This window comes from Bos grunniens, chromosome 15 (assembly GCF_055505025.1).
Source record: "Bos grunniens cultivar Pamir isolate PY7600 chromosome 15, Bosgru_T2T1.0, whole genome shotgun sequence".
Taxonomy (NCBI): Eukaryota; Metazoa; Chordata; class Mammalia; order Artiodactyla; family Bovidae; genus Bos; species Bos grunniens.
Window position 1 is genome coordinate 73,462,845 of NC_141179.1, and position 25,691 is coordinate 73,488,535.

The following is a 25,691-nucleotide window of genomic DNA, read 5'->3' on the forward strand; positions in this document are numbered from 1 at the left end:
ACTAAGCCATGTCCAACTGTTTGTGACCCCATTGACTATAGCCCACCAGGCTCCAGAGTCCATGGGATTTTCCAGACAAGAATACTGGACGGGGTTGCCATTACCTCCTCCGGGGGATCTTCCCGACCCAGGAATGGAACCCCCGTCTCCTGCTTGGCAGGTGGATTTTTCACCACTGAGCCACCTGGGGAGCCTCCTGCAGTAGCAATAATACAGGCTTGACCACATTTTTTCCCCTTAAACCGGACCCAGGGGCTTGCATAAAATACAATTAATAAAATTATTAGATGAAGGAGGAAATGCTGTCCCATAATATGAAGATTGGAAGGCAAAGACAGGAGTGACAGAAGTGTGAGTAATACAATAATGTCATAAGGGATCTTGAACAGTCCTGAGAGGAAGCCTGACCTGAGCTGGTGGGACAAGCAGTGATCCACGGAGAAGAACCATCTGTCCTGAAAAACATAAAGAGAAGGAAGAGGTGAAGATGGCTGGGAACTTGCTGCCACAAAAGACGAGAATGTGTGTGGAACGATGCATAAAAAACTGATAAATGTTCTGAACCAAATCATATAGTCGCCCAGGTGTTTTCAAGGAATCGGTTTGACTTTAAAGAATTTCAAGCAAATCAGTGCTCGAAACAATCAGGTTTGGGGGTAAATTGGTGAAAGGCAGGAACAACAACTTTATTAACTGATTTTGACCAGGTTTTGTTTAACTGATTTTCAGAGGGTCAATACATTCTTCATTTCTTGTCACACCAACATCCCTCATTTGCCTAAGACTTCTTTCCTGTGTTATTTAGTCTCTTTTACCCCAAATATTCTAATATATTTGATGTTTTACTCTTTGGTTTGTATGGCTTCTTAAAAAGAAACATGTAACACTGCTTTCTCTGAATGCATTTTTTATAGTGTTATGCTATAAATCTCAGTTTGTGTCTTATAGTGTTATGCTATAAATCTCAGTTTGTGTCTTACTTTTTAAAAAGTCTAGTATTGCATTTCTAGATTTACACATGTCGCTATGTGTGCATCTCACTTCTAAATGCTGTTGGCGCTCCTTGGTGGAGCCTGTTACATTGTCCCTATTTATTTCTCCGGGGCTGGCTATCTAAACCACCCAGACTACTTCCAAATCATCGCAAACTAAGCTACAATAAATATCCTAATAATGTCCCCTTACGGGTCCATGTAAGGATTTGTTTGAAAAGTGTATTCAGGCAATGACTTGCTGGATCATAAGCCACATGCATATATATATATATACACATATATATATACACACACTTGATTAAATGCTGCCAAATTCCTACCCTGAATATCTACCTGCACAAGTTCTCGCGTTCGTCAGGATCTCACGTTCGTCAGGATCTCACCTGGGTTCCTGGACCTCCACAGGACAGGGCTGAGTCCAGAGAGTAAATGGCTCAGGTGTGCAGGAGCAGAGAGAGCAACTGGGACTTCCCTGAACCAGAGCTAATCATATAACCATACCACTGAAGCTAAAGGTTTTCCTGGCTAGATGAAAGCTTTATGCCCCCAAAGGGGAGCCAGTGATAAAATCAAAAGAAAACAAAACCAACAAACCCACAAAGAGAAGGGGAAAAACTCATGAAACAAACCAGTGCTTTCGCTCTCTTTCCTGCCTGCATGCCTGCATTCCGGGTTTCTGCCTTTACTCTCTCCTTCGCCTGCGGAGATTCCCAGACTCCCAGGTGCAGGGTGGGAGGAGGAGAGAGGGGCGAGAAACTCCAGGAGAGAGCTCTGGCTCCACTGGTCTTCTCGTCCCCTCAGCGGACACTGCTGTTCCCATCAGCAGCCAGGGCTAGTGTTTTCATTTCAGAAGCAATCTCCACCAAAGCAGGGGCCAATCTGTAGCACTGAAAGCAAGGCTGAGTTCCCCTTACAGCGTGAGAAGAGGTTGGGGCCAGGATATTTGTCTACCCTGGCTCCACACCAGAAGGACTAAACATGCTGCTTACTGCCCCCTGGCCGCCTTTACAGCCACAGGCTGGGGCCGCCTTTCCACATGTGTCCTTCCAACAGCTGAGTTAGAGGGAACCCTCATGGCAAGACTTCAGATCTCCAAGTCAGGGAATCCAGATGTTGAGGATCTACCACAGTGAGACTCGAGAAGGCCGTGAGATGACTCCCTGACGTCTCATGAAAGATAATTAACCTGAGCTTGAAAGTAAAGTGAAGCGTTAGTTGCTCCATCAGGGCTAAGGATAGACTCAGTAGTGTTTGCGACAAGGAGAGGTTAAGATGGAGAGGAAGCTATTAGGTCATCCATGTGTGGATTCCTGGACTGAATCCCGTCCTGAGTGATCAGGACTGAATGATGCAGAACCTGGAGGAAATGGAGTGGCAGGACAGGAAAGCATCTTGTGCTCATCCGTCTCAGAGGAGACTATTGGAACCACCTTGGGGAGGCCCTTCTGGCACACGTTTCACACCATCCACACCTTCTTCCCTGTGCAAGGAGAGAGGCGGGTAGAGATGCAGAAGACCCTGGTAGAAAGAATTCCCTGCAGCAGGAAGAAAGATGCCATCTGAACCATCTCAGTCATCTGGTCTGATATGGGTACACTTTATCAGGACTTTATCTGCAAAGGCAAGCATATCATTTGTCCAAATTCCAGATCACATGGCGAGTGCTACAGAGGGTATGCATAAGGTTTATTAACAAATCCTGATTACTGCAATTCTCACCCACATCACCTCGCCTCTAGACCTTCAGTATATCTTGGCTCATAACAAAATAAACCCAATGAAATAAAAACGCAGTAATATTGCCCCTTTACAAAATCTCGTAATGGTTCTTCATGGCATTTTTGTCTACCATCTAAACTTCTTAACCTGACATTCGAGGCCTTCCATCTGATCAGATCAGAACAGGTCAGTCGCTCAGTCGTGTCCGACTCTGACCTGCAGTTTTTCTACCTTGTAAGAACTCCAGCTAGGTGCTGTCTCCCACGGAGCCCTCTCCCCAAATAGGATACCTCTGTTCTTTCCCACAAGTGGGCTTTCTGCATAGACACAACCCCAGGTCCCTCACCTCCTGCTAAGAATCAGTTTCAACGTTCTATTCCAAGAATTTTTTGGAGATTATGCCCCAAGATCATAGTCATCTCCCCTGTTCTCACTGCCCACTTGAGTAAGCCTATCATCACAGACATCACATGTCTAATTCACATCTGTGACCTCGAAAGCCAGCACAGCACTGCATGGCACACTGCAAAGTGTGGTTAGTGTCCCTCCCACCTTACTAATGGGTGGGAACAACGGCTTCAACTCAGGCCCCCCACCTACCCACATAAGGAAGAAATCCAACCTTTCCCTGTACAGTCCTTCTTTTCGCTGCTCCTCTCAGAATCCCCCATCTCAAAAAAGCTAATTTCTTTGTCTCAACACAGGAGTCACAGCCCAGTGATGCCCTCCTGCAACTGGCATACCCCGCAACAACTGTGGGAAATTGCTTGGCAAATTGCTCGGGGCTGCCTATCTCATCTGAAGCAAGGAGGCTGAGCTCTTTTCCCTCATACAGCTCCTTGCCAAGAACGTAAATGTTCTTCAGATTATGAGCGAAGAATGCTTCCTCACTTGTAATGCTCAGGCAAGTCTGACACCCCCAAATTGACCCAAGTTTCCAGTATCCCAACTCTGGAACACATTTCTCTCTCCATTCCCCCAGGACACAAATTTGCCATAGGGAGGTGAGCAGAGATAGGGAAGAATTTGAACCATCGTTTCGTCAAAGACATCAACTTCCTCTTCCTTCCCCATCCCCCAACTCCTTTCAACAGATTCAGCGCAGCACCAGTTTGCTGGCCCCGGGTCCTCTCTGCAGTGAAACTTTTAGAACAGAAGCCTTGGGGCCAGTGCCTGCCTTGGCACTGGCTGGAGTTAACATGGTCCACCCACTTTAAGAGGTTCCAGGAGCCTCGCATGTTAGAATGAAGATTTAGGATCTCCATCCTTTCTTCCAACCGCTTATGCAAGTGGACCCATATTTCTTAAGGAATCTTCACCTCATGACAATAGTCTTTCTCTCTCACGCACATAGGTATGTTTCAAGTGAGGGAAAAATCCAAGAGACCCAAGCAGCAAATCCTACAAAAAAAGAGGGCCAGGTTGACAGAATGAACATCGGGAAACAGACCCCCTCCTCGAACACACCTACTGCTCCCTAGTCGAGGTTTCTTTGTCCCATAACCAGATCTTCTGAGGAGGACGAAAGGCTGATCCAGGCTTCCATGCGCTGAGCCCAGCCAGTCCTTGTAGAATCGAGCCTCAGGTATTCCCACTTGGTGCCAGCACCCCTTTATTCTTTCACTTTAACAAACTCATTGGCATTTCTATTTCTTATTAATCAGCTTTAACACATTTTACAAATTGTCTTGGTAGCACAATCACCAATCCTCTGGATTTATAGAACTCACCTCACTTCCTAAATATCACTTTTGACAGAACATGTGTCATTTTCTATAAATATTGAAAAATCAATAATTGCTGCCAGAAATCCTGTAACTGTTCAAATCCCAGGCAAGATAGATAGAATGCCTAGAAATACCATTCTCGTTTAAAATTCAGAAATAAGACAGATCTGATTGCTTATTCCTCTGATGCTTCTACAATGCGCCTGGCTTCAATAATCAGAGACACAGCCTGCCTCCTTCACTCTTCCTTCTGCCACATTTTTGTAGCTCTATATCTATCTCTAAATGAACAGATTTAGCATGCCGCCTCATCAAGCAGAGGTGAGAGGCACAGGTCTGCATAAGAAACAAACATATAGCCAGCTGGGATGGGAAGGAGAGTAGAGTTAAATACAGGCATATGGTCCGAAAGTGCTGTACTGGTGGTACAGAATTTTGAGTTCTTTATGCACTAATACAGAATATACACATAAATTTATATTTATATAAACTGTTATTATATATTGTTAATGTGTTTATATAACATATTTATATATAGTTAATACACCATAGGGAAATGGCAACTAACTCCAGTGTTCTTGCCTGGACAATCCCAAGGACAGAGGAGCCAGCGGACTATGGTCTATGGGGTCACAAAATGGTTGTACATGACTTACTGACTAAACAAATATACCATAAATATAATTTATATATTTAATTAGATATTATGTTATAGATAGTTACATTTAATATGAATACATACATATCTATATATTTAATATATATATATTTAGTGTCATATAAATAGTATATATTATATAAAACATATATTTTAGTCATATATATTCCCTAAATACTGTCAAGATATATAGTAAGTATTAGAAAAGTTTACTGTTCCAATATTTTAGAAAGAAAATGAGATTAAAACGGTGTGGTATATACAATAGAATATGACTCAATAACAGAAAAGAAGGACATCCTGACATCAGCAATAATATCAGTGAATTTGGAGGCCATAATACTAAATAAAATAAGCCAGTCAGACAAATACTTCATAGTAACATTTATCTATGGAATCTAAAAAAAAAAAAAAATCTAACACCTAGAAACAGTGGTTGCAAGGGGATGAAGGGGGTTAGGAGATTGATGAACAGATGAAACGCGGGAGGAGATATTGCTAAAAGGGAACACATTTTCAGCTGTAAGAGGAATATCGTCTGAGGACAGAATGTATAAGTGTTGACTATAGTTCATGACACTGTGTCGTATAATTGAAATTTGCTAAGTGAAGACTTTGTTCTCATAGTAAAAGATAAGCATGTGAGGTGATGAAGATTAACTAGATCCCTTCACAATACATACATATATCAAATCAGTACAATGTAAAGTTTTAATATCTCCTAATTTTATGTCAATTATACCTTAATAAAGCTGAAATTGAAAAGAAAAAGAAAATGAGGGCTTCCCTGGTAGTCCAGGGGTTAAGAATCCACCTTGCAACGCAGGAGACACTGGCGCAATCCCTGGTCTGGGAAGACCCCCCTCAGCCGTGGGGCAACTAAGCCCCTGCGCTCTAGAGCCTGCGTGCAGCAACTACTGGAGACCTCGTGCCCTAGAGCCCGCGCTCTGCTGCAAGGGAAGCCACCTCAATGAGAAACCAGTGCACCACGGCCAGAGAGCCGACCCTGCTCTCCCCAACCAGAGAACACCCGTGCAGCGATAGAGACTCGGCACAGCCAAAAGTAAGTAAATAAATAGCTTTTAAAAAAGAAAATGAGAAAAAGTACAAGCTGAAATATATTTTTCTGTTTTCCCAAGGGGTTGTGTCTTGTATACTATCTGATAAGTAAGCCAGGAAACTAGAAAAAGCTAGATACTAAATATTTTTGGCTTTGCATACCATGCGGTCTCTGTCAACAGCTAATCGACAACGACATCATAGCATAAAAGCAGCCACAGACAGTACATAGATGAGCAAGTGTGGCGGGATTCCGATGACAGTCCACTTACAAAAACAGGCAGCGGGCCAGGCACGGCTCCACTGGCTGACTGCAGCTTGTGGGTCCCTGGCTTAGAATACACTGGATAGATGTTCAAGGAAGTAGTGTGAAGGTAAACCAGGAGAACTACTGAAAAAGTCACTAACTTGCCACTTTTTCTCTGTTTTTTCTCTCCCCAAACTCTTCTTCCTCATGGTTCCAGACCCATTTGGTACCCCAGATTGAGAACCTGAATCTAAAATGGAGAGAATGAGACCAGCACATATTGATATGAACAGCAGAAAGAGGACCCCTGCATCGTTTGAGTGCCTGGATTCAGCTGTCCCTGAAATTACTGAAACTGTAGATATACTTCCTTTGAGTCTGAAGAAAAGGAAAGTATCTTTCCTATACCCATCTCGGCTGCATCCTATAACAGAAGACAGGAAAAGCACAAGCAAATTTATTTAATGTAAGTTTCACCTGACATGAGAGTCTTCATCAAGAAATGAAGAGCCAAAGAAACAATTCAACCTTAGTGTTTTTATACTAGTTTTGATGAAGAGTGGCAAGTCATGGGAAAATGTGCTAGGACAAAAAGTGTGAGCTAAGAGCCATGAACCAGGGGAAGACTTAGCAGAGCCTGTTTGTTCCAATTCTTCGTGGTATCCCTTCATCTTTGGCAATAAGGATGCTTCTTTCCTCCAGGTAAAGGGTGCACACCTCTCACAGAGGGTCTTAAGACTTGCTTCAGGGGAATGTCAGAAAGTCCTTCCTGCTTGTGCTGTTTCTCAAATTCCTTCAATTTAAAATATTCAACATGCCGAGGTGCCACATTTGGCTATTACATATTCTGAAGGCCCTAAATTCCCTTTTAGTTTTTGTTGATTTGGGTTCTTTTTGTCACTTACAGCTAACAGTGAGCAATAGATACTGATTAACAGTGCATTGTTTACTTACTCCTAATACTTTGGCCACCTGATGCGAAGAGCCCACCCGTTGGAAAAGACCTCAATGCTAGAAAAAACTGAAAACAAAAGGGAGAGACAGTCAGTGAGATGGTTGGTTGGATAGCATTACCAACTCATTGGACATGAATCTGAGCAAACTCCAAGAGATAGTGACGTCCAGGGGGGCCTGCTTCAGTCCATGGGGTCGCAAAGAGTCAGACATGAGCAAACAAATGATGAACAATGCAACTCTATGAAAGAAAGGCTTCCTCACCCTGTAAGCAAGGAGACAGAGGTGCAGAGAAGCGCACCTTCCGGGAATGCTTAGAGCCAGGCTGTGAGCGCTGAGGGGCTGATGGCACTAAGTCCCTCTGGTCCTGCAATCCTGACAGTCTGTCTTGCAAACTCGTGCATCTGGTGTAGCCCTCAGAAAAGAATAAATACACAGAATTCCTTCCAGAAGCCACTACTTGTGTCACTGAGTTAAATTCCTGTTTAACTAAGAGAAAATGGGTATCGACCACAGTGGGCTTGATTGCAAATGTCAGGCTCTTTGAATTATTAGGAACGACAATGAAAAATTGATTACACTTAAAACATCCTGTGAAAAGTTTTACAACTGCACATTAAGAAATGGTGTTAAGCAAATAGGAACTAATTGTTCTCAGCTGCACTGGTAATAGCCCTGTCTGCCTTCCTAGCACAATGCATATTCATTTCATTTGAACAAGAAAAGTAAATAAAAATAAAAAGTCCCAGATCTCATTCGCATTCAATCTCTGTAATTCTGAGCCTCAGGTTATCCTCCAAAGGGAGAAGAGAAATGCAACAAATGCTTTCCCCAGTCAGTTCAAACTGGTCTAGAGACCTCTGCCTGACCCAGGTGCTAAACCTCCCCCAAAATTCACAGGATAAAAATACCACATACCATGCAATAGATGTGCATCTGAAACTTTGCCTGTGAATTTAAGGGATGGATTAAATTATTGTAAGGGTCCATAGGGAGTTCACTTTAAAAACAAATGAAAAGTTGTCAAAGTAAATCTGCCTTCTGCACTCACATGCCTCCCACATCAGCTGGCAGGATTCCGACCCAGAGTTCCATTTAGAACTCTGAGGTATGAGGATACATCATTAGGAGTCAGAATAGAGTACCCTGGTCAGCTCCCCACCTCTCTTCCCACACTGTGATTCCTCCCTTCCTGTAGCAGTCTAAATAGGCTAGTCTATGTTGTAGGAACAAGGCATGCCAAAAAGTTCCGTAGCTTAAAACCACAAAGGTTAATTTCTCATTCAGTCAAAATATTTATCACAGACTCCTTCCAGTTTGCCTTGGACTTTCATCGTTTTTGCGCTAACACTGCCAGAAAACTAGGACAGTGGTTAGAGAGCTCTGTACTGTATTATACCACAAAATTGAACAACATATTCTTAGTTAGACCTTTACTTTGAGGTAAACCATTCCACAATGGGAGTGATAGGCATACTTTTAATTTGATGCTTGCTCTAATCCTGTTTTAATTGCTCTGTTCCCAAGTTTTCTCAATTATATCTTTTTCTGTTTGGAATTGGAAACTCGTTTACTCCTCTGCGGGTTTCCCTGGTGGCTCAGACAGTAAAGAATCTGCCTGCAATGCAAGAGTCCCTGGTTTAGTCCCTGGGATGGGAAGATCCCATGGAAAAGGGAAAGGCTACCCATTATGGTATTTTTGCCTGGAGAATTCCATGGACAGAGGAGGCTGGAGAGCTTGAGTCCAAGGGATTACAAAAGTTAGACATGATTGAGTGACTAACACTTTAACTTTTTACTCTTCTGTGAAGTACTTTTTGTGTATATAGTTTATTTCCCTTCATTACTGCTTGCAAATTTGCTCCTTTGCAAAATCACTGCAGATGGTGGCTGAAGCCATGAAATTAAAAAATGCTTGCTCCTTGGAAGAAAAGCTATGACCAACCTAGACAGTTTATGAAAAAGCAGAGATATTACTTTGCCAACAGGGCTCCATCTAGTTAAAGCTATGGTTTTTCCAGTAGTCATGTATGGATGTGAGAGTTGGACCATAAAGAAAGCTGAGCGCCAAAGAATTGATGCTTTTGAACTGTGGTGTTGGAGAAGGCTCTGGAGAGTCCCTTGGACTGCAAGTTATCAAACCAGTCAATTCTAAAGTAAATCAGTCCTGAATATTCATTGGAAGGACTGATGCTGAAGCTGAAGCTCCAATACTTTGGCCACCTGATGCAAAGAACTGACTCATTGGAAAAGACCCTGATGCTGGGAAAGACTGAAGGTAGGAGGAGAAGGAGATGACAGAGGATGAGATAGCTGGATGGCATCACCGACACGATGGACATGAGTTTGAGCAAGCTCCAGAAGTTGATGATGGACAGGGAAGCCTGGCATGCTGCAGACTACGGGGTCTCAAAGGTAGGATACAACTGAGTGACTGAACTGAACTGCTTGCAAATTTGCCCTCTTTCCCCTAAATATTAGCCATCTACATCAAACACATGATACTAACGTTTTGTTCTCTGAACTTTTACCATGGACTTACATTCACTGGTACATGGTCTGCCTCCCAAGTCACCTCAAGTGCCAGTTTTACCAAATGCTTTATCACAGAATAGTATGGATTTTCACTTTTCTAGTCTGAAACAGCTTATTTATTTATTTATTTTACCATTAAGTCCCTAAGCAAACGCCATATATTTAATTTTTTTAATGGCAGCACCATTTTGAGACACCAACTTCTATATCAGTCAGAACAAGCTAGGTTATGCTGAGATAACCAACAAACTCAAAATTTCAGTGGTCTTAAAAAAACTCAAGGGTTCAGTCCCAGTTCCTGCTTTGTGTCGATCATAGATCAGCAGCAGTCTCCAGGAACCCGAGCTGATGTGGCTTCACCGTTTAAAATGTCCGTGGCTGCCAAGGCACAGGGAAGTGGACACAGTACACCCTGAACAAGCGCTTAAATCTTCCCTCCAGAAGTAACACACACATCACTTCTGTTCACTTGTCACCTTGGTCCAGGCAAACCAGAGGAGCACACCCTTAATTTCAGAAGGACGAAAAGCACAATGTTGCAGAGAAGCCAGTTCTGATTCCAGTTTGGGAACTATTTCTTTGACTTGCTTTTTGTTGCTTTTTATTACTGTAATCATACAGAATGACTTGCTTAAAAGGACCCTGCCCCTCTGCCTGACTGTTAAACTAACGTGTCTTTGTTCAGAACCCTGCCCACCTGTATAGATGGCAGGAAGGAAGAGATGAACATATCCCCTGCCTGAGGTTTGCCATTCAAGGAGACATTTTCAAGATTAAAGGCCTTTTTACTTTGCTTTCTCATCTCCTCCCATCTCTGATTTATAGAAGAACCTGGCATCCAGACCCAGATAAAATGGTTATTTTGAGGCACTAGCTTGCCATCTTCTCGGTCAGCTGGCTTTCCAAATAAAGTCGTTTTCCTTGCCTCAACACCTCGTCTCTCGGATTCACTGGCCTGTAGTACGGTGAGCAGAGTGAGCTTGGACTCAGGCACACAGTTATGCCATATTCCCTGAAGAAGAGATAACTGTAATATTTGTGAGCAGCCCTAGTGACCACCCCAACCCCAAACTCAGTCTTCATTCTGACATTCCTAATGTGCTCTCTAAAACTCTTTCAGTCGTTAAAAGGTATACCTGACCCTAGAATATTCTCTCCATCCATGACTTCACTGATACTGTCTCTCTCTTAGATAATGATGGTCAGTAACCCCTTTCCTCTTCTTTTTCCTTCTCTCTCATGCACACAGTCACCTCCTTCTCTTCCCAGAATCACCTTGTAGGGTCAGAATGCTTCCTGTGTCATCACACCCTTCTCCATAGCAGCGGTAAAGAATCAGCCTGCAATGCAGGAACTGCAGGAGACACGGGTTTGAGCCCTGGGTCAGGAAGATCCCCTGGAGGAGGGCATGGCAACCCACTCCAGTATTCTTGCCTGGAGAATCTCATGGGCAGAGGAGCCTGGTAGGCTCCAGTCCAAAGGGTCTCACAGAGTCAGACATGACTGAAGCAACTTAGCAGGCACACACTCCAGACCATTATTATTCTTCCATCCTTGTGTAAAAACCATATTTCTTTGCTGTTCTTAAACAGACTCTATCCCTTCTAACTCTTCTCGTGGTCACCATCTAGCCCAGACTCTCTGTTCAGTGACCTTCTGAACACCAGTGACCTCTTCTTGTTTTCTAATACAACCACTCAAGCCCATGGCCACACTCCAGATCTTATATCCAGCTGGAACTTGTCCCCCACCTTAGAAATCTTAAATTTGAGTATCCCATTTTCTGGTTCCAACATCCTGTCCTTCCATTCCTGTTGGAGGCTATCAGTATTATAGCTCTCAGTTCCTTTACTTGGCTGTTAGAGTAATTCACATGTAAAATTGACCACCTCCCTCTTAAACACCTTACCTGCTTAAAACCTTCAGAAGCTCCCCATAGCACAGTGGTTTTCAAACTTGGTTGCACATTAGAGTCACTTGAGGAGTTTTTTTAAAAATCCTGATGCTAGACCACATCCCAGATTAATTAAATTCGAATGTTTTGAATGTCAAGCACCAGTACATTTTTTAAAGCTCCCAGGTGATTCCAGTATGCAGCCAAAGTTGAGAACCACTGACCTAGAAGATAAAGCCCAACCATGAAAGGTACGGTACTAAAAAATTGGCAGTTCTTTTTTTCTTCTCCCAAATGTCTTTTCCCAACCACCTGCATCAGATCATCTATGCTATTTATTTTCCTGGGCTCACCCTCAGAGACTGAATTATAGTGCTGCTGCTGCTGCTAAGTCGCTTCAGTCGTTTCCGACTCTGTGCGATCCCATAGACCGCAGCCCACCAGGCTCCCCCGTCCCTGAGATTCTCCAGGCAAGAACACTGGAGTAGGTTGCCATTTCCTTCTCCAATGCATGAAAGTGAAAAGTGAAAGTGAAGTCGCTCAGTCATGTCCGACTCTTAGCGACCCCATGGACTGCAGCCCACCAGGCTCCTCCGTCCATGGGATTTTCCAGGCAAGAGTACTGGAGTGGCCTTCTCCGGAATTATAGTGACTCTAGCTATATTCTCAAAATCTGATTTTCACTAACTCTCCAGGTGACTCTAATGCACACTAATAGTTGAGAATCACTTTCTGACTTACACATTACCTTAGGCACACTAAGCTTTTGATATGTCTCTATGAATATGGATTAGGGTAGCTAAGCCCATCAGACAAAAATGTGGCCTCTAGCACATTTGCATGTCTATCACATTACTAAAGCATGGAAAAGATGAAGTGGATGAATAGAAAAACCAAGATACCATGAGAGATCATGAAGACCAAGAGAAGATATATCCATAGAACTATCCTGGATTCTGACGTCTCCTGGTCAGTTCCACAGTGTCCTTCCATTAAACCCCCTTTACCTGAAAAAGGCCAATGTGAATCTATTCCTTGGATCCCAAATCTCCTGATTCCCTATTTTAGTACTTTTCAAACAGTAACTCTCTGTCCCTCAAGCTAAATAAAATTTGTTACATGAATCAATTTTTGGTGCCCCCAAACTCTGTTAAAGGTGACAGAACTTCTGGATACCTCTCTGTCACTAAGATAATCATGACAACAGTGTCATATTAATCAACTCGGTAAAGGTCTGAAGTCTCTATCTGTTCCTGCCAGAAACTTCCTGCTACTTTTTCCCCTCTCAAAAGACAGGACTCTCTTCCATATGCCAATAAATACTAAGGGCATCACATTTCTTACTCATATAAACCAAATCCCTTCTTCTCATCCACTGGTATCTAGATGCCAGTTCACAAGAGCCAGTTGTCAAATATTCAGGAATTTTGTTAGCTGGTTTTCAAATCTTTGTAAGTCTGAAATCAGCCATGGAGGGAGTATTTATGCCATAAAAATTGGCAAATGCTACAAATCAGAGCTGGGTTTTTTGTTACTATTATTTTGGTAAAGAAAGTTTAATAGGAAAACACTACTCTCACATGAATTTCTTATTTATATGGCCATTTAGAGTTTACCAAGGTCTTCAAATCCATGATTACATTTGAATTCCCATATACTATGAAGAAAGTATTGTCTTCTTATTTTTGCATAAAGACTGAAGCTTAAAGTGGTTAAATAACTTGCCTATTGTCCCTGAAATTCAAAGAAATAAAAAATAGATTTGATTTCTAATTTATGCCTCTCTTCAAAGCAGTACTTTATTTAATGAGGTTAATAACTTCTAAACCTATGGCAAAGGCTACAAAGTCTTTGCCTGATTCATTCATTCCTGAATTGCATTCATCAACAAACAGTTTATTGAGTAACTATTGTATATCAGACTCTGTGCCAGGCACTGGGATTATAAAGATAAATAAGACACAGTTCTTGTCCTCAAAGACTTCCCTGTCTGTTGGGAAAGAAAGACATCTTAACATATAAATCACAGTGGAGTATGGTACATAGAGCCCTGGACCGATATATATTCACTGTGGCTGGGAAGAAGTCAGATATCTGCCAATGAATTGTGCTCTTGATGGTAATGAAGTTTATCCCATTTTTAACACAACCAGAAATGGTACTTTTAAAACCTCATGGTCTCATTCTTCGCAGTACATATAGTAGATGACATGACAATTCTAGGAAACACATCACTACCTATGTAATATGCCCCAAGATCAGGGACAGGAAGAAAAGACTCATTTTTCCCTCTCAGATGTACACACCCAAGCAATACAAACATATTATTGGTGGTTTCCTTATATCTGCCAAGAGGCAATATGTCAAATAAATAATTTAGACTAGCTGAGGCACCGCTAGAAAACAAAGCCATCAGTCATCTAGGCTGCATTATTGATTGCCAATAACAAGATACTTGCTAAGACAAATGACTCAGCTAGTCTAGTCATACTAGTGAGGTTTTAGCCTATCTCAACTATATAAATCATATTGAACTGTTTGTTGTTTTAAGATGTACAAACATATCTATAATCATTTTGTCCCCCATTTTTGCAATCTATCTAAGGTAGCTCTTCATATGCAGAGTAGATTAATTATTTGCCCACTAACACAATTTTCATTTCTCTGTTCAGATGTTACCAAATGTCTGTTGCATCTATTTAATGGAAAACTTCATCTGCTTACGCCTATTGCTATAACACCTAGCTATTGGTTTAGAGAACAAAAAGATTGCAAAATGCAATCACTTTAATCAAATTAGTTTGCTTCTGATAAATCAAGGTGTGAGAGAATAAAGAGGCAATGATTAGAGTCAACAGACCCAGGTTCAAGTGTAGCTTGTTTGTAGTGTGACCCAGAACATGTCTTATTAAAGGTTTGGTTTCCTTTACAAAACTGGAATAACAGCAGCTGACCTGTTACCTCATGAGGCTATTGTGAAACTAATGAAAAAGAAAATAAATTTTAAAGCACTTGACAGAGATGCCGAAAGTGTTTCAACACAAACACATCTTCTTGTGAACTGTCGAGCATAGGTGTATCTGTTCGGCATCTCAAGTGAAAACAACAGAACGGCCAAATTAAAATAAGCCCAGAGCTGCTGATTTGCCAAGGGACTCATTGCAAAGGTGTGAGATCCGAGGAACCACAAGAGAGAGTTCGGGAGCCTGATACTGGCAGCATCATGGCTGTGATTACAAAAAGCCTGAAAAGAAGCAAGGTGGGAGGGATTATGTAAAGAAACCAGCAGGACAGAAACATGAAGATCAGGCTACGCTGAGAAGAGCAAAGATCTTCTTTCACAGGCACAACTGGCCCCAGGTGACCTCACAGTGAAATAACTAGAGAGATGTATTCTCCTTTCTCCCCACTGGCTATACCCTACCAGGCTCCAGGAGCTACACATGCTTTGTTTATGTAACTCACACAGGTCAGGATCCCAGCACAGAGAGCAAGGTGCAAAGGGGAAAGGTCTGTATCTGGAGGGACAAAGGCAGAAATCCAGCACAGTAGGAGACAACTTTTGTTCTGATTATTTTATCACTCAGAATATCCACCCCAAAGCCACATTCTACTTTTCCTCTCCAAAGCTTAACATTTCCAGGTAAACAGTGTCAGAAGTGAGTTAAATTGCAGGACGCCCAGCTGCTGCTGCCAAGAACCGATTGCTGTGGGTGAAAAGCTCCACATATTTGGTGACCAAAAGTGTCAGAAGCGAAGCTTTGTTAAGTAGTACAAAAGTAAAGGAGAAACACACAGGAGGAGAACAGTAGGTTTTTCTTTTATAGCTGTGTATACTCAGCATCATGGGAGAGAAAATGCCATTTAGGTCAGGATATATAGGGACCCTAGCATGAACTACAAAGCAACAGTTTATACACAAATGTACATTCGATACATCTTCACAGTGGCTCTAATTTATCTTGCTGAAATTTCAGAATACAGAGACAAATTTCCTAAGTGATCTCTGTGACTGGGTTGGAGTTCTTTCCAGTCCTTTCTAAATGACACATTTCATTCATTATTATTTGAGCAGCCAAGCGTGGCATAATTATAGCTGTAAAATAAAATTCTTGTTGCTGCCAACATTTTTCCATTCTAACCCACCATCATCGTCATCCTGTGCCCTAACTGCTACTCATCTCACACAGACTGATGGAGAAATTAACACACAGCCAGAGAAACAAAACAGGGCCCACAAATAAAGCTTTAACATGGACCTGGCTTTAATATAAAATCACACTATCCATGCCCATCCAAGTCAGAGAACAGCTGTAGAAAGAACCAAAGTTCTCCATTTTCTGATTATATTTTGCTTCATTTTCACAAAAAAGAGGAAACAGAATGAGCTTTAGATTTCCCCAAGCTTGACTGTGAATCTCATTTGTTCTCTTTATGATTTTGAGCAAGTGACCTCTCTGAGCCTTGGTTCCCATATCCAAAACATGGGAATAATACCACCTATCTGGGTCATTGTGAGAGATGCAAAACTTATGGCACAAAGTCAGTGTTTAGCGTTATGAATTATTGGATGGCTTTAACAACTGTGAGCCTAGTTTTCTGGTACAGAAAAGCTTCGATGTCTAATATAGTGGCAAGAAGCTTTTCATTCCTATTATGTCAGGGTTCTCTTTCTTAGAGATGTGAGGTCTGAGACAAGCGATGGTATTCTATCCATAGCTCCCTGGCAAGTCAATCACTCGGCTAAAGTCTGTGAACAAGTAATTCTTTAGAAACGGTGCTCCCCAGGAGGAACCAATTGATAGTCCATGTCAAGCAGGCATTGCTTCCTTCCCACTCCTGTGTTTGTTTTTTGGTATGTGTGGTTTTCTCATGCTCACATGAGGAGAAGGTCTGACCAGAATAAACTCCTGCACTCATCCCACGCTCTGACTCAGTCTTCTCTAGAAGAGGCGTCATCTGATTATCAGTTGGGAAAAAGTATCTGGAAAGGTGCCAGTCCTCCCTAAAAGAATGTGTGTGTCGCCCTGCGCCTCTGCATTTTTGATCGTTTCACAGGGGTCCAGTAATACCTGCGGCTGAGTGAAAACCAGGTTTTCTAGATTCAGTGTTAATAAGCTCATTTATGTATAGTTAGAAGTTGCAGCTTCCATGATGAGTTTAGCGGTGACATTTTTCTCTCTAGTCTGCCTTACTCTTTTGTTTCAATTCCCAATGGATACAATACTTAAAATAGAAGGAGGGCTATTATTTGGGGGGCCCTCTCAAACTTATGAAAAAACAGTGTTTTCATAAATAAGACTTCATCACCACACTCACTCACTGTATCAAAACCATTTCCAAGTTCCTAATTACAGTGATTCCCCCAAAGCAGATTTGTCACAATTTGTTAACAGAGTAACTTAATGTAGATGTCACAATTTGTTAACAGAGTAACTTAATGTCTGCTACATTTATCTGGCAATGTGCCATGGAAGCAGCAGATTCCCAGCTGGCTAAACCCAAGATCCAGAATCATAAAACTGATTTTATTTCTAATCTCTAAGGAATCGATAACCTCTTCTAATTCAATAGTAACCCAGTCCCCCAATCTCTCTGTCAGATCTTCTTCTGAGGGAGAATACCAATGTTTAATTTTTATGTCAAAAAGACAAAACAATTTTAAATGCCCTATTTCTATAGCACTTTTCAAAAAAAATTTTTACATTTATGTTGGTTTTGCTTTCAGTTCACTTTCACATTTGTGTGTTTTTCATCCTCATAATGTTCTGCAAGGTTAAAAGAGAAGGTATTAGTCTAATATTTTTAAAGGTAAAGAAAATAAGCTTTAGAGAAGCAGTCGTGATTAAGGCTACAAAGACAATAACACAGTTAAAACTGAAGTTCAATTTATCCAATAACAGCTTACTTACAGTCTAGTTGGAGAGGCAGAAAAGTAAACAAGAAATTATGGTCCAGATCACAGTTACCATTCCAGCCACCGTGGGAGACCACATAGTAGGGACTCATGATCTAATCTTGTAGAGCTAGAGAAGACTTGCTGGAGGAGAGTGAAGACATAAGTTTTAAGGTTTGAATGTTGCAGGCAAAAGGAACAATCTGTTCAAAGCAGGAAAAAATTGCTCAGGGAACCCTAAATTGTTCAGAAGGCTGGAGTGCAAATTGCGAACACTGAGCAGGAAGAGGTAAAAGTGGAGAAATAAGCAAGAACCAAAGAGTACTGGCTTTTTTCTTCAAGTATAAAAGTACAGACTTCATTAAGAAAATATGGACACCTCATGAGACCATCTCTCATCAGATTAAGTCAAATATAATATATCAGTGCCTCTTTACCGCTCAAACCCAAAGCAAAACCAAAGACAAGGATAGAGTCCCCAAAGGGTCAAAATTGGTGCACCGTAACAAGGCTACTCTCTGTTTGCCCGAGAAGAACATTTTAGTGTAAATGACAATTAGCTATAAACCTGACAATATATTCCCAAGACCATTCTGCATTCAATGAGCTGCTCTTCCAAGCAACCTGCATTTCATATCAGTCACTGTCTCTCAGGGCTGACTGATGAATGGCTGCTGTGTTTTCAGCCAGCTGTGCTTGGGCATTCTGGTAGAATGTGACTGTCAGATGATTTGATTTTTTAGCCCAACTTAAGAGTTTTCTTCGGAGAAGGCAATGGCACCCCACTCCAGTACTCTTGCCTGGAAAATCCCATGGATGGAGGAGCCTGGTAGGCTGCAGTCCATGGGGTCGCTAAGAGTCGGACATGACTAAGCGACTTCACTTTCACTTTTCACTTTCATGCATTGGAGGAGGAAATGGCAACCCACTCCAGTGTTCTTTCCTGGGGAATCCCAGGGACGGGGGAGCCTGGTGGGCTGCCGTCTATGGGGTCGCACAGAGTTGGACACGACTGAAGCAACTTAGCAGCAGCAGTAACAGCAAGAGTTTTCTTTTCCTTTTCCTTCTAGGACAATCAGCTTGTCATAAGGCATTACATTGTTCAATACATATACATTTCATTCACACACATGCAAGCAGAGTTATTTAGAAATAAGAATCTTCTGACATAGGCAAACACAGACACACACACTGATGTTCAGTGGATGCAGATCTCAGAATGGCACATCCACAATATACAACAGTAATAATTCCTTATATTTGCATAGTACTTTTTATTTATAATTTATACACAGCTGCTCCCCAAAAGGATGTGAGACAGCTATAGCACTTTATAATTTATAAAGCATTCCATCTTCTGACAAGCCTGTGAGGTAGTAAGAACAGAGATTAATATTCTTTTCAGTAAGAAAAGGAAAACCTGAGGCTTAAAAAACTAGGGTGACTTCTCAAAGCCTATATCCAGAACTCAAAAAGCCTTGAGCTGTGTTCTTTAAAACTTGCACTGGACTCTCTCCTTTGCCAATCTGTAGCCCACTAGGCTCCCGTTCATGGAATTCTCCAAGCAAGAATACTGGAGTGGGTAGCCATTCCTTTCTCCAGAGGATCTTCCTGACCCAGGGACTGAACCTGGGTCTCCCACATTGCAGGCAGATTCTTTACCTTCTGAGCCACCGGGGAAGCCCCAATAATCTGTGTACCAACAGTAATCCTTAAAGACAGTCTGAGATACAATTAAATTTTAAACTCATCACAGGTATGAGAACATATTCCAAATACTCTGCACTTACTCTCCATGTCCCTACCCTCAGTCTCTGAAGTGTTAAGAATGATTGATAATATTTACTGAGTGCCTAGGATGTGAACAGCATGGTTATAAATATTTTGCCTGTATTGTCTCATTAAATGCTCACATTAGCCTTTTAAGTTAGCTAATATTAAATCCATTAATGGATGAGAAAAGTGAGGCAGAGAAAAATTAAATAACTTGCCCACACAGACATAACTAGTAGGTTTTAGAGTTAGATTTCACACCAAGGCAGTCTTAAAGAACCATTTTTTGGCCCCTATTCTATTTTTTCTCTCTACCCAGTAATTTCTTCAGAACAGATGAGTCACAGGAAATGAGTTTTGTGCCAATAAATAGGTCTGCTCATATATACGATGTGTAGTACGCTCCTCTTTTCCCACGTGCTTCAAAGGACCGATGACTCTTCAGATGACCCGTGCAATCTTCTCAGAATCGGTATAAACCCTCCCAAATCCATATGCAAGCAGAATTTCTCCTGGAGTTATCCTCCTGATCGCAAACTTCCATCCCCACGATAACCAGTCAGCCTGGAGTCACTGTCTAGGCAGAGCAATTTGACTTGTCCCATAGGTTATTTTACAAAATACCAAAGCTATTTTGTAACCTCCAGATTTAGAGACATAATGGTGACTCATGATGCCTTTTTGCCTCGTATAGCTATACTACCATTGCCACAACAATGCCCATCCACCTACTGCTGAACCCACCACACTTTTGCCTTCCCACTTTCATCCCTGATAGGTAACATGTGCTGTTACTTATGGGGTTCCCTGGTGGCTGAGATGGTAAAGAATCTGCCTGCAATGTGGGAGACCCGGGTTTGATCCCTGGGTTGGGAAGATCCCCTGGAGAAGGGAACAGCAATCTACTCCAGTATTTTTGCCTGGAGAATCCTATGGACAGAAGGGCCTGGCGGGCTACAGTACATGGGGCTGCAAAGATGACCCTGAATCATCTCTGTAGCTTACAGCATTTCTGATTCTTTTAAGCCTGAACCTCTAATAATTGCTACCCAACTGTACCCAAGGGGTCTTAGCTAGGTAAGAGATTGAGTGGTCATTAGAAATACCAGAAAAAGGAAAGAGAAAGAGATTAAAATAGAAATAAAATGGAGCAAAATTTTTGGATAATAACTGATGGTAAAAAAATTTCCAGGGAAAATAAAAGGATCACCAATTTATGGTCTATTCCCTCATCCTGACATATATTATTCCATTTATGACACATGCCTAAATGCCATTCAAAATATTCTAATCTTGTAGCAAGGATAAATGACGGATTCTGGTTCAAACTGTCAATGTCAGAATCAATCTCTTGTGATTTTTATAAAAGTTTCTTGCAATTTTCATTGAGAATAGCCTTATTTAGCTGACAAGAGTAATCCAAGTATTTAGGATATTTAGCAATGTCAGTACTTGCACAACAAACCCAATCTGTGTACCCAGTGTACTCGTCATGTAAAGCCTGGGGAGGAAGACAAGATTAATTTAAAAAAAAAGTTTAAAGATCTTTAGCAGTAAAAGATATCAATACCAAGGAAAATACAAGAAGCTTTTATATTTAAATATTTATAAACCTTTGGTAATGTTTCAAACAATACTGAAAATTTACTAAGTGTCAGCATTTTGCCAAGTGCATTATGCACATCATCTCATTTACCTTTTCTATTAGGTAAGTAATATTTTAGACCCTTCTCCCATATTGAAGACAAAATACTTGATGCTCGATGGTAATTACAGTCACACTTCTAGTAAGATTCTAACAAGTCCAGTTTGCCTCATCCCTCAGTGAAATTAAGCATTTCACTCTATCACCTCTCAGCAAGCAAAAGGAAATCAGAACATAAAGTAAATACTGATTTTTTAAATGTGCTTTAATAACAAACATAAAAGTCCAGTCAATTGCAACATGTTTTATGGCAGTACAAGCAGGAAGAGGGGAAGTAAAAGTGTGCTATTTTTTGCCTTGTTTGATAGAACTAGATATGAATTAACTTCAAGTTTGTTAAGTTGAAGTTACATCTTAAGAAAGATATAAGTTTACATATGCCTGTCCAAAAAAATTTTAAGCCATCACTGATAACTAAAAGTAAGATGTATAACTTTGAAGTCAGTAGTGAGGGAAAATAGAACAAAGCAAACTTTATCAATTCAATAAAGTAAGAAAAAGGTAAAAATATAAACAAGATGTGGCAGGTTTATATTTTCTAAAGGTGATCATACCGCTCTATATACTATCCCACGTTCTTCTTAAAATGTGTTATGATACATTGCCATTGAGGAATGAAGTCTATGTTCCCCTCCCCGCCATACGCATCTCGTTGTTCACTGACTCAGTCCTGTCCGACAGTTTGCAACCCCATGGACTGCAGCACGCCAGGCTTCCCTGTCCTTCACCATTTTACAGAGCTTGCTCAAACTCAAGGCTAGGTCATAAAAGACAAAATAAGGAAACCTTGGAGTTAGCAGAGGCCAAGAGAGAACCCTGGAGATTTGTAAAAAGCTCCCCTCAAGGATTCATCTGAGTACTGACAAGAACATGGAGGTGAGGAAACTACTTAACACCAGATAAACAATCACCCCAAGGAGTGGTGGCTGCATGGGCACAGGAGGGCCTAGAGGAGCTACTCCACTTTCAAGGTCAGGAGGGGTGGCAGTGAGGAGATACCCTTTGTCCAAGGTAAGGAGCAGCGGCTGCGCTTTGCTGGAGCAGCCGTGAAGAGATACCCCACGTCCAAGGTAAGAAAAACCCAAGTAAGACGGTAGGTGTTGCAAGAGGGCATCAGAGGGCAGACACACTGAAACCATAATCACAGAAAAATAGTCAATCTAATCACACTAGGACCACAGCCTTGTCTAACTCAATGAAACTAAGCCATGCCCTGTGGGGCCACCCAAGACAGGTGGGTCATGGTGGAGAGGTCTGACAGAATGTGGACCACTGGAGAAGGGAATGGCAAACCACTTCAGTATTCTTGCCTTGAGAACCCCATGAAGAGTATGAAAAGGCAAAATGATACAATACTGAAAGGGGAACTCCCCAGGTCAGTAGGTACCCAATATGCTACTGGAGATTAGTGGAGAAAACTCCAGAAAGAATGAAGGGATGGAGCCAAAGTAAAAACATTACCCAGTTGTGGATGTGACTGGTGATAGAAGCAAGGTCCAATGCTGTAAAGAGCAATATTGCATAGGAACCTGGAAATGTTAGGTCCATGAATCAAGGCAAATTGGAAGTGGTCAAACAGGAGATGGCAAGAGTGAACATCGACATTCTAGGAATCAGCGAACTAAAATGGACTGCAATAGGTGAATTTAACTCAGATGACCATTATATCTACTACTGTGGGCAGGAATCCCTCAGAAAAAATGCAGTAGCCATCATGGTCAAGAAAAGAGTCCAAAATGCAGTACTTGGATGCAATCTCAAAAACGACAGAATGATCTCTGTTCATTTCCAAGGCAAACCATTCAATATCACAGTAATCCAAGTCTATGCCCTAACCAGTAATGCTGAAGAAGATGAATGGTTCTATGAAGACCTACAAGACCTCTTAGAACTAACAGCCAAAAAAAATATCCTTTTCATTATAGGGGACTGGAATGCAAAAGTAGGATGTCAAGAAACACCTGGAGTAACAGGCAAATTTGGCCTTGGAACATGGAATGAAGCAGGGCAAAGGCTAATGGAATTTTGCCAAGAGAACACACTGGTCATAGCAAACACCCTCTTCCAACAACACAAGAGAAGACTCTACACATGGACATCACCAGATGGTCAACACCAAAATCAGATTGATTATATTTCTTTGCAGCCAAAGATGGATAAGCTCTATACAGTCAGCAAAAACAAGACTGGGCGCTGACTGTGGCTCAGATCATGAACCCCTTATTGCCAAATTCAGACTTAAATTTAAGAAAGTAGGGAAAACCACTAGACCATTCAGGTTTGACCTAAATCAAATCCCTTATGATTATACAGTGGAAGTGAGAAATAGATTTAAGGGCCTAGATCTGATAGAGTGCCTGATGAACTATGGACTGAGGTTCGTGACATTGTACAGGAGACAGGGATCAAGACCATCCCCATGGAAAAGGAATGCAAAAAAGCAAAATGGCTGTCTGGGGAGGCCTTACAAATAGCTGTGAAAAGGAGAGGCGAAAAGCAAAGGAGAAAAGGAAAGACATAAGCAGATATCTGAATGCAGAGTTCCAAAGAATAGCAAGAAGATAAGAAAGCCTTCCTCAGCGATCAATGCAAACAAATAGAGGAAAACAACAGAATGGGAAAGACTAGAGATCTCTTCAAGAAAATTAGAGATAGCAAAGGAACATTTCATGCAAAGATGGGCTCGATAAAGGACAGAAATGGTATGGACCTAACAGAAGCAGAAGATATTAAGAAGAGGTGGCAAGAATACACAGAAGAACTGTACAAAAAAGATCTTCATAACCAAGATAATCATGATGGTGTGATCACTCACCTAGAGCCAGACATCCTGGAGTGTGAAGTCAAGTGGGCCTTAGAAAGCATCACTGCGAACAAAGCTAGTGGAGATGATGGAATTCCAGTGGAGCTATTCCAAATCCTGAAAGATGATGCTGTGAAAGTGCTGCACTCAATATGCCAGCAAATTGGGAAAACTCAGCAGTGACCACAGGACTGGAAAAGGTCAGTTTTCATTCCAATCCCAAAGAAAGGCAATGCCAAAGAATGCTCAAACTACCACACAATTGCACTCATCTCACATGCTAGTAAAGTAATGCTCAAAATTCTCCAAGCCAGGCTTCAGCAATACATAAACCGTCAACTTCCAGATGGTCAAGCTGGTTTTAGAATAGGCAGAGGAACCAGAGATCAAATTGCCAACATCCGCTGGATCATCAAAAAAGCAAGAGAGTTCCAGAAAAACATCTATTTCTGCTTTATTGACTATGCCACAGCCTTTGACTGTGTGGAGAATTCTGAAAGAAATGGGTATACTAGACCACTTGACCCGACTCTTGAGAAACCTGTATGCAGGTCACGAAGCAACAGTTAGAACTGGACATGGAACAACAGACTGGTTCCAAATAGGAAAAGGAGTACGTCAAGGCTGTATATTGTCACCCTGCTTATTTAACTTCTCTGCAGAGTACATCATGAGAAACGCTGGGCTGGAAGAAGCACAAGCTGGAATCAAGATTGCCAGGAGAAATATCAAGAACCTCGGATATGCAGATGACACCAGCCTTATGGCAGAAAGTGAAGAGGAACTAAAAAGCCTCTTGATGAAAGTGTAAGAGGAGAGTAAAAAAGTTGGCTTAAAGCTCAACATTCAGAAAACGAAGGTCATGGCATCTGGTCCCGTCACTTCATGGGAAATAGATGGGGAAACAGTGAAAACAGTGTCAGACTTTATTTTGGGGGGCTCCAAAATCACTACAGATGGTGACTGCAGACATGAAATTAAAAGACGCTTACTGCTTGGAAGAAAAGTTATGTCCAACCTAGATAGCATATTCAAAAACAGAGACGTTACTTTGCCAACAAAAGTCCGTCTAGTCACGGCTATGGCCACAGTTGGACTGTGAAGAAGGCTGAGCGCCAAAGAATTGATGCTTTGGAACTGTGGTGTGGGAGAAGACTCTTTAAAGTCCCTTGGACTGCAAGGAGATCCAACCAGTCCATTCTGAAGGAGATCAGCCCTGGGATTTCTTTGGAAGGAATGATGCTAAACCTGAAACTCCAGTACTTTGGCCACCTCATGCAAAGAGTTGACTTATTGGAAAAGACTCTGATGCTGGGAGGGATTAGGGGGAGGAGAGGAAGGGGACGACAGAGGATGAGATGGCTGGATGGCATCACCGACTCAATGGACGTGAGTCTGAATGAACTCCGGGAGTTGGTGATGAACAGGGAGGCCTGGTGTGCTGCAATTCATGCAGTCGCAAAGAGTCGGACATGACTGAGCGACTGAACTGAACTGAAACAGTCACCTAAACAGAAACAGGGAACCAGTCCTACAGAACACAGACAGCCAGGAATATTTCTGTTCCTACAAGCCAGAAGAAAAAACTTTGTAATCAACCAGAATGATGTAAGGTATTCAAAAGGATATTGGCTTTTAATGAAACAAATTTAGTTCTAGAATAAAGGCTGTTTTGGCTGTACCTAATGAAGTTTAACAGAAAACTTTGAAGGGATTAAACTATTTT

The 25,691-nt window shown here is 41.7% G+C and overlaps 1 long non-coding RNA gene across 24 annotated transcripts in view; it reads right to left on the bottom strand.

Annotated features, from left to right (window-relative positions):
* The window catches only part of LOC147358454 (uncharacterized), a 461,639-nt gene that overhangs the window by 113,309 nt on the left and 322,639 nt on the right, over positions 1-25,691 (bottom strand). For 21 of the 24 annotated variants that reach the window (XR_015142270.1, XR_015142287.1, XR_015142276.1 and 18 more), the window contains one exon: positions 409-455. The exons of the other annotated variants lie outside the window; for them this stretch is intronic. This is a non-coding gene — a long non-coding RNA (uncharacterized LOC147358454). The remainder of the gene's footprint in view (positions 1-408; positions 456-25,691) is intronic. 24 annotated transcript variants of the gene reach the window in all.